This window comes from Schistocerca piceifrons, chromosome 3 (assembly GCF_021461385.2).
Source record: "Schistocerca piceifrons isolate TAMUIC-IGC-003096 chromosome 3, iqSchPice1.1, whole genome shotgun sequence".
Taxonomy (NCBI): domain Eukaryota; kingdom Metazoa; phylum Arthropoda; class Insecta; order Orthoptera; family Acrididae; genus Schistocerca; species Schistocerca piceifrons.
The window spans coordinates 364460970-364477655 of NC_060140.1; the positions used below are offsets into that span (position 1 = coordinate 364460970).

Here is a 16686-nt window from a genome sequence, read left to right on the forward strand (position 1 = left end):
TAACATGGAACCATCGCGCAAACTACGTAAGTAACTAAATATCAATAGCAAACTTAGAGTATGAGTGAGTGAAAAAAAAGTCACAAACTCGTAATACATAGTTCTCTATTGCCGTATAACACGCTACCGACTGTTACGTGGTAGCTTCTCTGGTGCAATAATAGTTGTTGTATGGCGGAAGAAGGCAAACAGACGTATTGTTTTATTATTTACACTCACTTACCTGCTACATACAAAAGAAAATCAATAGAACTGCCTGTTGTGAGTGCCATTTCACCAAAATGTTACGTGTCTTAATCAGATAGTTAACCAGCCCCTACTAAGCAAAATATTTGGGCATTAAACCTTCACAAGTATATTGCGCCCCATTTTCATGAATGCCTTACAAAATTTGCAATAAAGATATTTTGATATAAAATAAACTTCATGACTGTAGGAACAAAAATTTTAAATTTTGGCTTTTTTTTGCCTCTAAATACTTTTTTTGCGATCTGAATATCATCCAGTTGCCTTCTTCTGTTAAATGAAAACTTCAGCTGCGCCAGTTGAGCTAGTTGTAAGGCCATGAGAAAATGTCGGGTACCTTTTAATTAACATGGGTTCCCTCAGACTTAATGGATCATAGGTTCATAACGTGTTTATACATTATCCTTAACACGCAATTTGATAGTTGTCTAGACTATTTATTTTTGTCTAGTTTATGCGGTTTTCTTTAGTAAACATTTATACTTCGCAAAAGCATGGCAATACCAAAAGATAATGCGTGCAATATTTGGAGATGCGTAGAGAAATGGAAGTTGATATTGAAAACTTGGCCGAATGCACTGTGCCGCAAGCAAGCAGAGAGACGATTTGGTTCTAAGGAATTCTTTGCTGAGGATTCGCATTACACTAAACGTTAATGAAAATGTTTACACTGAACAATTCTAAGTAATTCTGCTGTGGAAACACAGAGGGCTAACACAAGTTATACATTCAACGCATCGAAATATAAATGACATAATGTAATACAGAAGTTATAGAAACTCTTGAAGTTTTCTATTTACGTCAGTTACAGAGTGAGATAGCTCACTCACCAGGCCATTGGATTCCAAGTCGCAAAAAGCGAGCCACAAAGCTCCAATTGGGTATCGTGATTTATGTTTCCCGTGGTTTCGATAAATAATAAATATGAATGGTGAGACTGCTCATGTGGAAAGAACACTGATAATATCTTGCTCCACATTCATTACATCCGAAATTGTGTTCTGTTCCTAATGATCTTGTTATCGACAGCGGTTTTGTAAAATAAATACGTTTTGTAGAACTAAAATTGCAGCCAGACATTTTTAAGAGTGGATATTACCAATTTCGAGCGATGGCCGTGAGACCTGAAGTTCTGATATTAAAAACGTTCAAAAAGAAAGGGTTCCTCAGCGAAAAAATGGGTCAGGGAACACATTCGAGAGAAAAATGTGGTTATGACAGTGATGTAAATGAAATGGATACCTTTGAGGCATACAACTAGGCAAACTAACGTTAGATAGACTGAAGAAGTATGTGCTGCTTTGCAAGACATAAGAAAGAACAGGTAGCATGACTCATTGGTACGTTGATAGATGAGATTAGAAGACATTAGGAGCAACAAGGGTACGTATGACTCACTGCAACAGATGTACGAAGCTGAAGAAGAGGCGTTCACCTAAAAGAGGATGTCAAATTATTTATAGTGAAGGTGACGTAGCCGTTTATACAGAACTGTAGAGGTTTTCGTGGTTGCCGGTTGACTAGGTTCTCGGGATCTACGGTCAACGTCGGTTTAACGATTTTTCTGATATTTCGCAACCACAAGTGGCTGACATTGTCAAAATTTAAACCTCCATTACTCATGGCAGTATAAAGTCAATCTTTGGCAATGCCAGCCACAGGTTCTGACAGAAAGTCAGATCTTTGAACCACAGTCAGCTGAAGAAAAAAATGGTTCCGCACTATGGGACTTAACATCTGAGGTCATCGGTCCCCTAGAACTTAGAACTACTCAAACCTAACTAACCTAAGGACATCACACACATCCATGCCCGAGGCAGGATTCGAATCTGCGACCGTAGCGGTTGCGCGGGTCCAGACTGAAGCGCCTAGAACCGCTCGGCCACACCGGCAGGCTCAGCTGAAGATTCCGAGATGATAGCCTAACTGAAGCATTCTTTTTGTTTACGATGTTACAGTTTGCAGTTGTGCCGCCTTTTATGTTTTACACGTAAGAACAAGAAAGGTAATTCCAATACTCGTGCCCTGAATAAGAAGTAATTAAATTTTCACTTGTGTGTGTCATGTCGCATCGTTTGAGATTAATCCAGGTCAAGGTTTATTTGCCGTAGACCATTTTCTAAAGCACTAATGATTCTGGATGAGACTGTGCGTGCAGACGTGAAGTCAACTTGAGGTTCCGATAAAAATGAGTGAACGGCTAGAACAGGTAAACTACTTAACTCACCGGTGGTAAGGTGACCGTCTTGATGCACTGTTCGTTAACAGAAACAGTGCCAGTTGGACATCGGTTCGGCAAATCGATAGCAAGAGGTATCTGGAAGTTGGGGACTTCTGCCGAAGACCCGTTGTCCTCCGCGCTGGTGAACGCCGCTAGTACAGCCAGCACAATGTACAGCCGGTGCGACCACATGTTTACTCGCCCTGCTCTCACAGGCGAATGACGCAGACTGTCGAGATCTTACCGCACGCTCGTCCTCTCCTCAAGGCTACGCACTTCAAACAGGTTCGGAGAAGGAACACGTTTTCGGCATTGAATGGTTAAGGAGTAGATGATCCTTGCTACTGTGCTTTTTGCAGTTGTACGCGTGTGGATAACACATCGCACCCACAGTTCCATAAAATCGATAAAAAAGTTATGTTCTAGAATCAAGTTATGTGATATGTGTACTGTTTCAAAACCTGCTTTTGCAATCGTGGGTACAGGAACGTTGATGTAAAGTTTCTGAACAAGAGCTTATGAATAGATGAAGGAAATTGTAATCTGTTATTTCCTGTTCAAAATGGTTCAAATGGCTCTGAGCACTATGGGACTTAACATCTATGGTCATCAGTCCCCTAGAACTTAGAACTACTTAAACATAACTAACCTAAGGACATCACACAACACCCAGTCATCACGAGGCAGAGAAAATCGCTGACCCCGCCGGGAATCGAACCCGGGAACCCGGGCGTGGGAAGCGAGAACGCTACCGCACTACCACGAGCTGCGGACTGTTATTGCCTGTGTAGAATATACAGCATTGATAGTAGATGCTAGAATTATATGCGGAACTTGTTAATCTATATTCTATGGTCTATGCAATTGCACTATTCGAGAATGTTTTCAGCGAGCTTTTTCCACATATGCTCTCTCGGTATACCACCCATCTCGCCCTATGACGCATTATAGTCTCTGTCCCATAGATAGACGAATCCAAGTTAATTTGGTATTTCTGTATTTTTTAAAAGCTTTGAATTATTACCACACCGATACATAATAAAGAAAATACATTCCTCTTGTGACACCTAATTGGTGCAACCGTGCAGGCAAGGTGCAGCACGTTATCCTCGATGAAGAGTGAAGTACAGACACTGAACTAAAAGAAACTGTCACAACGTTTAATGGATTGAGGATGTATTTCATTTTCTTTTAGTGGTTACATATCCGAGTCACATTTATAATTAACTGGCGGTATGAATCCACTTCTCATTATGATGTTGCACTCCATCTGACCTGGATTCATGCAGTGATTCGGTTAAAATTTGTGTCATAAATTCGTTGTAACCACTCCTCAAACTAGCAGGCGTACTACTGTTGTAATTGCTCATTAATATTCTTTAGACTGTAATTGGATGGAGTTTGTGTGGAAGCTGGTCCCGCACATGGTCTGTCGGGGACCTTGCTGGCCACATCAGCATCAAGAAGACAGTTCAACGAGAAACATACCACGTGTGAAAGAACATTGTCCTGCTGAAAAGTGGCTCTACGATTTCGTCGCATGACAGGTAATACATGAGGACGCAGGATAACCCTAACATACTGTTGTATCGTTAGAATTCCCTCAATAACTAGAATATCTGACTTGTAGCCAAACCCAATGGCTGCACATGTCATGACGCCAGGAGTAACAGTGATGTGCGTCTCCAACACATTGGATGAATTGGGCCTCTCCCTGGGTGGCTGCCATATTCGCCAACGCTGGTAATCTTGGGTAGTGCGAAATTGCGGTTTATGGATGAACAAAATACGACATTCATTAGCACTCCACGCTTCTTCTACACGGGACCACTCCAAAGTAGCCGTGATGTGGTGTTTACTGCAGCCTGCGCATTGGTTGGTAATACCCAAGTATGTCTGATGCTAATCTCCGAACAATAGTGCAAGGTAATACAGAGTGTTGCACGTAGTCCATTACTTGTTCTCGGATGGCAAGTGCCAATGAGAAGGGTGCACAATCTGGCGATCAACATTTGTGGTAGTCAGACGTAATTAACTGTAACGCTTATGAGTGTCCCGCCCTCACATTCTCATGTAGTCCATCATAGGGCCGCTTCGCATACGAACACCTCACATATGTGGCTACTGCGCGATCCGACCAGCCCGCCGAACACATACCCTCAAGGACACCCTTTCCAAACTCATTGAGGAGCTGATAATGCTGTCACAAATGTGTACGTGTCGTTTCTCTCCCTTCGTAGAGATCATTTAACATCTGACGCTGTTGTCGTCCTTTATACGCCGCACCAGGCCTTGTAACAACACTAAATACAAGCAACACTAATGCGTTCTGGTGACCGTTCTCCATATCATAGAGAATTGAAGCTCTAGTCATTTGTATACCAACTGACGGTGTGAGTGATTGTACGAAGTTACACTGGTATCCAATGTCTTTTGAGTGCTTCACTTGTCTTGTCATGGAGTGTACCTTAATTAGTTAGTTGATAGTATTACTTGCACTCAGGAGCTTTCCGAACATGACGCAGTTTTATATGAGAAAATTTTGTTCAGTGATTACTTCGACATCAAGGCATATGTAGGTGAACTAAGAAATTTCTGTTAAATAATTATAATCTTCCTAGTGCTAAGTGTGTTAAACCATTGACCTTACACATAAGAGCTTTGCAACAACTACTCGAAAGTAAAGTGCTACTAACATATCGAAAACTTTTGAAAATTATTTTATGACCATTACATGCAGTCTTATGAACAAGGGCGTATATGACATAATATATTAGTAACGAGTCGTCCATAAAGTAAATTATAATGCGCTTAGACATAACTTTTTGCTATCTCAAAATCACAAGTGTTACTAATGTATCCAATGTATAATGCTTCCGTTTCAGATACTTGCAAATGGCCTAAGGCTGAAATTGTACAACCATACAAAAACTAAAGAGATAGACAGCTACAGGCATCGCGAAATCATTAAAACAATGTCCAATTTTTATCTTTTTGAAAGTAACTGCAATTACCTCAGAACTGAGAGCAGTCTGAGATTAGCTTTACGGTAAAGAGTTTCAGATATAAATGTGAAACGATAATGAACAACATCATATTGTGCTATAGAAAGCCTAGGACTACATATATAGAGTGATTCAGCTGCCCCTAACTATAGGTTTTATGCAACCCACGACGCTTTTAAACCCACGCACAATAGTTTCATGTCCTCTCGGTCGCCACGTGCACAAATTATCAGTTCAAAAACGGTTCAAATGGCTCTGAGCACTATGGGACTTAACATCTGAGGTCATCAGTCCCCTAGACTTAGAACTGCTTAAACCTAACTAACCTTAGGACGTCACACTCATTCATGCCCGAGGCAAGATTCGAACCTGCGACCGTAGCAGCAGCGTGGTTCCGGACTGAAACGCCTAGAACCGCTCGGCCACGTCGGCCGGCACACTATCAGTCCTACAGAAAAAATAATCAGAACTTTTCGTAGGAAATTCAATGTAGTTTTCCTTTTGTATTGGGATACGTTTTCACTGGAGGCCACAGTTTTCGAATTTTTCAAGGAAAACACATTTGAAAATCACTTTTGTACTTCTTGAATAGTTTGAAAACTCTGGCTTCTGGCGAAAACATATCCCAGTACGAAATTTAACTACTTTAAATCTGCTACAAAGAGGTCTTGTTCATTTTTCCTACAAGACTAATAGTTTGCTCGTAGCGTGGGAGAGAATATGGAAATGTCACTCGTGCTATTTGAAGGCGTTGCAGGTTGCATAAAATTCACAGGTAGGGCCAGCTGAATCGTCCTGTATATTTATACAACGAAATTAGTTAAAAACTACCTTGTTTTAGACTCCAATTGTAAACAATTCTGTGATGGACACGTCAATGGCGCATTGGTTAGCACAATGGAAGAATATTCTGGAAGACGATGGTTCAAATTCGCATCTTGCCATCCAGATTTAAGTTTTCCGTCGTTTCACTAAATCGCTAAGTGCAAATGCCAGCATGGTTACTTTGAAAGGGGACAAGCTAATTCCTTCCTTATCCTTTCGTTAAGCGAGCTTGTGCTCCGTGGTTAACGTCACCGATGTCGGAGGGATATTAAACCCCAATCCTCCTCCTTCCCCTGCGGTTCCGTAACATAAATCAACAGCCATACGAATCAGACACAACATAAACGGCATAAGATGGACACTGACCATAATCGAACTGCTCTCATAACATCCGTCGCAGAAGAAAAGGAAAGGATAAACAGTGCAATTGTTATTGATGCCACAATTTCCACTGAAACTGGGACGTCTAAAAACTGTTAATTTTGTGTGTCATATAGCACGTTCGAAAAGCCCAGTGCTGATTCTTCAATCGATACTAAGGCTTTTTACGTAATTTGTATTCAACTCTGGTGGTGATTTGTGTACGTGAGCAATTCCAAGCGGTAATGTAACACTGAGTCCACGTTAAACTAAAAAGTCTTCTTAAACTGGCTTGGCAACTATGTTACAAAGTCGGAGGACGGCAAGAAAACGTTAGCTCTGACTGTGACCATGCGCTGAGAGGCTTAAATTAACCTTTGGGCTGAGGACGGCATTACTCAACGTTACTGTCAATTCTTCTTCATTATGCGGCACATTTTTCTATCCACTGAATCTCTTATAAATTAATGATTCAGAAACTGATTCTGACACATTTTTCTCAAAATAATTTGGTCACATCGTATTTTGGCTTCCAGTCACTCAACAGTTTGCATGAATGAGTTTCACTAGGTCAACATTTACGATCACTGCCTTGCATTATCGATCATATTATTGTAGTGGGAGACCCTCAGAGCCAAGTGCTAACTGGACTTGAGGACTCGACAGCCCAGGTACACAGCAGACCTTTAAGAACGAATTACTCACTTCACTTTTCTAGAAATAGAAACTAATCCTTCATAGTTTTTACGGGAATAGTTTTCTGTGGTCGGTTTCCATCTGTTACAAGAGAATGCCTAAGAGAATGCCTCATCTGGAAACCGCTTACGAAATATACCCAACTAAAGACGCCTCTGGGCTCCATTAACCCCACCTCGGAGTGGACACGAAGTAAATAATGAGGCAGATCTGAAACAGTAATCCATATGTTTCGGGGTAAAAAATGAAATTTATATAAGAATGAAAATAAACTGAAGAGCCAAAGAACCTGGTACACCTGCCTAATATCTTGTAGGGACCCGGCGAGCACGCAGAGAGGCCGCACACGACGTGGCATGGACTCAACTAACGTTTGAAGTAAGTGCTGGAGAGAACTGACACCATGAATCCTTCGGGCTGTCCATAAATCCGTAAGAGCACTTTTTTTTTGGTCATGAGTTTACTGACTGGTTTGATGCGGCCCGCCACGAATTCCTTTCCTGTGCTAACCTCTTCATCTCAGAGTAGCACTTGCAACCTACGTCCTCAATTATTTGCTTGACGTATTCCAATCTCTGTCTTCCTCTACAGTTTTTGCCCTCTACAGCTCCCTCTAGTACCATGGAAGTCATTCCCTCACGTCTTAGCAGATGTCCTATCATCCTGTCCCTTCTCCTTATCAGTGTTTTCCAGATATTCCTTTCCTCTCCGATTCTGCGTAGAACCTCCTCATTCCTTACCTTATCAGTCCACCTAATTTTCAACATTCGTCTATAGCACCACATCTCAAATGCTTCGATTGTCTTCTGTTCCGGTTTTCCCACAGTCCATGTTTCACTACCATACAAAGCTGTACTCCAGACGTACATCCTCAGAAATTTCTTCCTCAAATTAAGGCCGGTATTTGATATTAGTAGACTTCTCTTGGCCAGAAATGCCTTTTTTGCCATAGCGAGTCTGCTTTTGATGTCCTCCTTGCTCCGTCCGTCATTGGTTATTTTACTGCCTAGGTAGCAGAATTCCTTAACTTCATTGACTTCGTGACCATCAATCCTGATGTTAAGTTTCTCGCTGTTCTCATTTCTACTACTTCTCATTACCTTCGTCTTTCTCCGATTTACTCTCAAACCATACTGTGTACTCATTAGACTGTTCATTCCGTTCAGCAGATCATTTAATTCTTCTTCACTTTCACTCAAGATAGCAATGTCATCAGCGAATCGTATCATTGATATCCTTTCACCTTGTATTTTAATTCCACTCCTGAACCTTTCTTTTATTTCCATCATTGCTTCCTCGATGTACAGATTGAGGAGTAGGGGCGAAAGGCTACAGCCTTGTCTTACACCCTTCTTAATACGAACACTTCGTTCTTGATCGTCTACTCTTATTATTCCTTCTTGGTTGTTGTACATATTGTATATGACCCGTCTCTCCCTATAGCTTACCCCTACTTTTTTCAGAATCTCGAACAGCTTGCACCATTTTATATTGTCGAACGCTTTTTCCAGGTCGATAAATCCTATGAAAGTGTCTTGATTTTTCTTTAGCCTTGCTTCCATTATTAGCCGTAACGTCAGAATTGCCTCTCTCGTCCCTTTACTTTACCTAAAGCCAAACTGATCGTCACCTAGCGCATTCTCAGTTTTCTTTTCCATTCTTCTGTATATTATTCTTGTAAGCAGCTTCGATGCATGAGCTGTTAAGCTGATTGTGCGATAATTCTCCCACTTGTCAGCTCTTGCCGTCTTCGGAATTGTGTGGATGATGCTTTCCGAAAGTCGGATGGTATGTCGCCAGACTCATATATTCTACACACCAACGTGAATAGTCGTTTTGTTGCCACTTCCCCCAATGATTTTAGAAATTCTGATGGAATATTATCTATCCTTTCTGCCTTATTTGACCGTAAGTCCTCAAAAGCTCTTTTAAATTCCGATTCCAATACTGGATCCCCTATCTCTTCTAAATCGACTCCTGTTTCTTCTTCTATCACATCAGACAAATCTTCACCCTCATAGAGGCTTTCAATGTATTTTTTCCACCTATCTGCTCTCTCCTCTGCATTTAGCAGTGGAATTCCCGTTGCACTCTTAATGTTACTACTGTTGCTTTTAATGTCACCAAAGGTTGTTTTGACTTTCCTGTATGCTGAGTCTGTCCTTCCGACAATCATATCTTTTTCGATGTCTTCACATTTTTCCTGCAGCCGTTTCGTCTTAGCTTCCCTGCACTTCCTATTTATTTCATTGCACAGCGACTTGTATTTCTGTATTCCTGATTTTCCCGGAATATGTTTGTACTTCCTCCTTTCATCAATCAACTGAAGTATTTCTTCTGTTACCCATGGTTTCTTCGCAGCTAACTTCTTTGTACCTATGTTTTCCTTCCCAACTTCTGTGATGGCCCTTTTTAGAGATGTCCATTCCTCTTCAATTGTACTGCCTACTGCGCTATTCTTTATTGCTGTATCTAAAGCGTTAGAGAACTTCAAACGTATCTCGTCATTCCTTAGTACTTCCGTATCCCACTTCTTTGCATATTGATTCTTCCTGACTAATGTCTTGAACTTCACCTTACTCTTCATCACTACTATATTGTGATCTGAGTCTATATCTGCTCCTGGGTACGCCTTACAATCCAGTATCTGATTTCGGAATCTCTGTCTGACCATGATGTAATGTAATTGAAATCTTCCCGTATCTCCCGGCCCTTTTCCAAGTATACCTTCTCCTCTTGTGATTATTGAACAGGGTATTCGCTATTACTAGCTGAAACTTGTTACAGAACTCAATTAGTCTTTCTCCTCTTTCATTCCTTGTCCCAGTAACCTTTTCTTCTACTCCTTCCCCTACAACTGCATTCCAGTCGCCCATGACTATTAGATTTTCGTCCCCCTTTACATACTGCATTACCCTACGATATCCTCATACACTTTCTCTATCTGTTCATCTTCAGCTTGCGACGTCGGCATGTATACCTGAACTATCGTTGTCGGTGTTGGTCTGCTGTCGATTCTGATTAGAACAACCTGGTCACTGAACTGTTCACTGTAACACACCCTCTGCCCTACCTTCCTATTCATAACGAATCCTACACCTGTTATACCATTATCTGCTGCTGTTGATATTACCCGATACTCATCTGACCAGAAATCCTTGTCTTCCTTCCACTTCACTTCACTGACCCCTACTATACCTAGATTGAGCCTTTGCATTTCCCTTTTCAGATTTTCTAGTTTCCCTACCACGTTCAAGCTTCTGACATTCCACGCCCCGACTCGTAGAACGTTATCCTTTCGTTGATTATTCAATCTTTTTCTCATGGTAACCTCCCCCTTGGCAGTCCCCTCCCAGAGATCCGAATGGGGGACTATTCCGGAATCTTTTGCCAATGGAGAGATCATCATGATACTTCTTCAGTTACAGGCCACATGTCCTGTGGATACACGTTACGTGTCTTTAATGCAGTGGTTTCCATTGCCTTCTGCATCCTCATGTCGTTGATCACTGCTGATTCTTCCGCCTTTAGGGGCAATTTCCCACCCCCTAGGACAAGAGAGTACCCTGAACCTCTATCCGCTCCTCCGCCCTCTTTGACAAGGCCGTTGGCAGAATCAGGCCGACTTCTTATGCCGGAAGTCTTCGGCCGCCAATCCTGATTATTTATCAAAATTTAGGCAGTGGCGGGGATCGAACCCGGGACCGAAAACGTTTAGATTATGAATCAAAGACGCTACCCCTAGACCACGGGTTACTTCGAGCACTGCAGGGTGGAAATCCCTTATGAACATCACGTTGAAACGCTTCCCAAATATCCTTAATAATGTTCATGTCTGGGAAGTATGGTGGCCAGAGGAAGTGTTTAAACTCAAAATAGTATTCCTGAAGCCACTCTTTATTAATTATGGACATGTGGGGTGTCGCATTGTCCTGCTAGAATTGCTCAAGTCCGTCGGAATGCACAATGGACATGAATGGATGCAGGTGGGCAGATAGGATGCTTACGTTCGTATCACTGGTCAGAGTAATATCTAGTCGTATCACTGGTCCCACATCACTCCAACTGCATTCAAGAGCCTCCAGCGGCTTGAACAGTCCCCTGCTGACATGCAGGGTCCGTGGATTCATGAGGTTGTCTCCATGCCCGTACACGTCCAACCGCTCGTTACAACTGAAAACGAGACTAGTTCGACTAGGCAACATGTTTCCAGTTAGCAACAGTCCAGTGTCAATGTTGACGAACCGCGGTGAGGCGTAAAGCTATGTGCCATGACGTCATCATCAAGGGTACACGAGTGGGTCTTCGGCTCTGAAAGCCCATATCAATGATATTTCTTTGAATGGTTCGCACCGTGACTCCTGTTGATGGCCCACCAATGAAATCTGCAGGAATTTGCGGAAGGTTTGCACTTCTGTCACGCTGAACGATTCTCTTCAGTAGTCGTTGGTCATTTCTTGCTGTATGTTTTTCCGGCCGCAGTGATGTCGAAGATTTCATGTTCTACCGGATTCGTAATATGCAAGGTACTCCAGTGAAATGGTCGTACGGGATAAATCCCCACATCATCGCTACCTCCAAGATGCTGTGTCCCATCTCTCGTGCGTCGTCTATACCACCACCTCCAAACTCAATTACATGTTGATGACGTGCCATTATAGCAGCAGTAACCGATCAACAACTGTGGCAGACACTTGTTGTCTTACATAGGCGTTGCCGGCCGCAGTGCCAAATTCTTCTATTCTTCTATTTGAAATATAGCAATTTATTTGGCGCCTCAGTGTAAGGGCGGAATGTATATACACACCTGATGTAGACAAACTTATGTAATGCGGGAATGATCGCTAGATGACACGAGAGGCCGACCCATCATTACAGAAAGGGGGGGCAAGAATTCTGCTGTCAGTAGCGAAGCAGAAACAGCAGAACAGGTCAGGCGAAAGCCATTGGAAGACCTCTGAATAAAAAATCGATCACGGATATTTGAACCCTCCTAAAGCTGTCCAAATCGATTGTTGGTGACGTCCTTGTGAACTGGAGACGCGAAGCAACAACAATAAAACCAAATTATTGCAGACCTTACGGATTAACGGACAGAGACCGTCAGGCATTGTTGAGACAAGTTGTAATAAAACGCTTGAAAACAGCGGATGGAATGACTCCCGAGTTCGGAAGCCTACCAGCAATCGAGCCATCACGGTGACTGTGTACGCAGAGTGGGCTACATTAGACCATTTGGGAGACGATGATCGTATCAAAGTGCACCTTGTCATGAAGTGCCATCCATGTACCGATGTTTCGTGGACAATAACATTCCTGAACCCAGTGGGACACCTTTGGGATGTATTCGTAGCGCGAATTCGCTCCACATCTCATCCTCCAAAACCACTGCCTTTTGCTCATTCGGCTCTTGACGAAGAGCGGACTGCTATTCCTCCACTGTCTTCCTTACCCTGAGATGACAAACTTCTAGGGCGAGTGATATGAACATATACATAGGGCAGTAGAATCATGTGCGCAAGATATAAACGTGCAGAGCGGTGGTTGAGCTGTTACTTGTAATCATATGGTTCATATGGCACTGTTTCCAACGTGATTATGACTGCACGACAGGAATAAATAGACTTCGAACGCGGAATGGTAGCTGCAGCTAGACGCTTGACGCATTCAGTATTGTGCGATCTACAGTATTAAGACTGTGCAGAGAATACCAAATTTTAAGCATTACCTCACACCACGGACAACACAGTGGGTTCAGTATGAGTTGTCGGAGCTAACAGACAAGAGACACTGCATGAAATAACAGCCGAAATGAATGTAGGAAGAATGGCAAATGTATCCGTCCGGACAGTGACGGGCAATTTGGCGTTAACGGGAGTTGGCGGCAGACGAGCGTCGCGAGTGCGTTTGCTAACAGCAACCTATCGCCTGCAGCGCCTCCCCTGGGCTCTGACCATATCAGTTCGACTATAGACGACTGGCAATCCCTAGTCTGGTGAGAGAAGCCCAAATTTTATCTGGTAATAGCTGATAATAGTATTCGAGTGTGGCGCAGACCTCACTTTCCAAGTTGTCAATGCTTTGGCATTGAGCAAGCTAGTATTGGCTCCATAATAGTGTGGGCTGTGGTTATATGGAACGGACTAGGTCATCTGGTCCAACTGAACCTGTCATTGCCTGTAAATATGGTTGTATTCGGCTACTTGAAAACCAACTGCGGCTTTTCATGGAATTCATGTTCCCACATAACGATGTTATGTCACCACGCTACAAATTTCCGCAGTTGGTTTGAAGAACATTCTGGACAATTTGAGCGAATAATTTGTCACCCACATTGCCGACAAGAGACCCATCGAACATTTGTTGGTCATAATCGAGAGGTCGCATTGTGCACAAGATACTGCACCGGCAACAATTTCGCGCTTATGAACGACCATAAAGGCAGTACTGCTCAATATTTCTTTAGGGGACTTCCATCGACTTGTTGAGCCAGTCCATGCAATGTCGAGTTGCTGCAGTACATCTGGTAACATGTGGTCTGACACCATTTTCGGAGGTATCCCATGACTTTCGTCATCTCAGTGTAAGAGGTGGTGTTAGTGTATGATGGTGTTTTTCGTGGTTAGGATGTGGTTCTGTTATATACGTCGAGAAACGCTAAATTTGGATGCATTTGCATATGTCTTACAACAGTTTGTACTGTGCACAGGAACAATTTGCTGACGGTGATTTTATCAGCACAGCAATGCGTTCTAAAACAAAGCAGTTTCTTTGAGTCAGTATTTTGTGGACAATAACTTTTCTGAAACGGATTGACCTGAATCCAAAGAAGCACCTTTGAAATGATTTAGAACGTCGACATCTTCACGTTCTGTGGTTTCTGTTCTTCAGTAAGCATTCAGACACCTCACTGAATGTGTCACAAACACAGTTCAGTCCATCATATTGCCAAAGTGTGAACACATCTCGCACTAGTTAATATGTATCTAGACACTTTTGGTCAAATAGTGCACAGAGTGTCTCTTTTAACTTGAAAGTCTAAATATCTCGAAATCCGAGCATCATACGAAAAAAATGTTCTATGTGAGAAGTTAATATTAGTGAAGGGGGCACCTCCTTGTTAACCGTCCTGCGTGGTAGGAGTCAACATTGTATTTTCATTCCTTAATCGGATTTCAAAATGGTTCAAATGACTCTAAGCACTATGGGACTTAACATCTGTGGCCATCAGTCCCCTAGAACTTAGAACTACTTAAACCTGACTAACCTAAGGACATCACACACATCCATGATCGAGGCAGGATTGGAACCTACGACCGTAGCGCTCACGCGGTTCCAAACTGAAGCGCCTAGAACTGCTCGGTTACAGTGGACGGCTAATCGGATTTACACGTCAATTGTTTCCCATTCGTGGTAGATGGCACTGGATTCCATAAACATCAAGCTGTTTTTGCGATTAACTTCGATGCATTTGATTCTACATTTCATTTACGATGTAAATGTCAAGTTTGTGTTCTAACAAAGAAGCAAAGAAACAATGTTTATGACGCGTTTGTAAATTTAAGTGTCTTAAGATGAGGTGAAAGTAAAACGAGTTTACTCCAAGAAGACCGGTGGTGTTTAGGCGGCATTTATTGGCGTGGCTTTTTGAGCAAGGGGTGTCTTTCACATCGTTGCGTTACCCCCATACACATTAACGTCACACACTCTTTAGTTTTCACTTTATGCACTAGGGGCAGCACTATTGCGTCACATGACGTGGTGTCACGCGATATGTGAAGTATACGAATCACATACACTAAATGTGTTCGCAGTTACGAATATGACCATCATCAACTATATAAGGAAATGACGACAATGAAATTTTGGGCAGGAGCGGGACGCGAACCCAGTTTTTCTGATTTACACGAGTTGTCAACTTACCCGCTTTGATTATTCTTGCACGATTCACGGCCATACCCAAATTTCCACATTGCCTCGTCCCTTCGTCACAACCTGTACTCGAACACTCACTATGTAGTTCCCTTACAAGTGAGCACATTTTAACTGAAAGTCACTGTCGGGCATCGCCGGATAAGTGGGATAGGGCAGTGCCTGTAGTGCTGAAAAGAACGGTGGAATGTTCCTTTGGAACATGAAAAGTTCTTCTACTAGCTTTTGAGACATTGGGTTCGATTCGACGTTTGGGCATCCACTTGTAGTTCCTGCATTGTTTCACTGGACCAACGCCCACACATCGTCGCCTGCCCGGCGTTACAAATGCTGGTCCGGGGCCTTGCACTGCATGACACCTGGGAAAAGACGCAGCGGCTACAGCCACGGAAATGCGTACCTTACAAGCCATTCAGCTAGACGACAAGTGTTGCTCCTGGGCTTCGCAGCGCTACGATTGACGCTAAGTGTGGCCTATGGCCTGTATAGACTATCAGGTTTACACCTGCACCAACGCTCTGCCACGACAAAGTACATGGCGTAGCAAGGGTGTATGGAACTCTTTCCAGGAGGTTGAAGAAACGTGGCGTCAATGTATTAAATGGTGGGTCTGCTGTGTGAAACGCTCAACGCAGAACGTTCACACTATTTTTCGAAGATAACTCACACTGGCAACGGACGGCTTCCGAATTTTATTTCAGAGCCCTACGTGAGTTGGTGACGCAGACTCCGTCCAACAACCGCCAGCAGGCTGTTCAACATATCAACGCACAACTGCTGCTTTTTACAGCAGTGAATATGAAAGGAGGTAAAGCACGAGCGAGGATGTTCGAAGCATTAGGCGACGAACGACCGTCATTACACTATGTAGTGAGAGAAAGGTGGCTGTGGGGGCGTACACTTATATGGGCGTCGAAATAACCGTTGGATTGCGGGCCACGTTACGGAAGATTATTCCGTCTATTTTCACTCAGCACTATCGCTGTTTCTATGCTGAGGATGAGCTGGACAGAGCTCGACACGCAGGTGTGCTGCGAGTAATGCCAGCGTCCGAGCATTCCAATGAAGTGGACTGCCTTAGGGCTGAAATTAACGTTGATGATCTGGACACTGGTCTAAGGTGTGGTGCGTTAACCAAATCTCAGGACCGGCCGGATTCCCTCTTTAGTTCTACCACACCTTTGCTCTTCATATGGGAACGACATGGTTACAGATGTACAATGAAGTCTTCACACCTACGTTACTGTTCCCAAACGAGTTCACAAAGGGTATTGTGATAACCGTTCCAAAACCAAGTTGTGGTCGTAGAAGATTACCGGCCTTTGATTTTATCGAACGTAGACCACAAAATCTTTGCACGTATTCTTTGTGTTCGTCTTCAAGCGGCAGTAAAGAACAAAA

General features: G+C 43.0%; 1 long non-coding RNA gene across 2 annotated transcripts in view; it reads right to left on the bottom strand.

The window, feature by feature from the left end:
• LOC124788200 overlaps positions 1-16686 on the bottom strand; it is an 83085-nt gene that overhangs the window by 54841 nt on the left and 11558 nt on the right. The window contains exon 1 of one of the 2 annotated variants that reach the window (XR_007016070.1): positions 2474-2686. The exons of the other annotated variant lie outside the window; for it this stretch is intronic. This is a non-coding gene — a long non-coding RNA (uncharacterized LOC124788200). Of the gene's footprint in view, positions 1-2473; positions 2687-16686 lie in introns of those variants that run through there. 2 annotated transcript variants of the gene reach the window in all.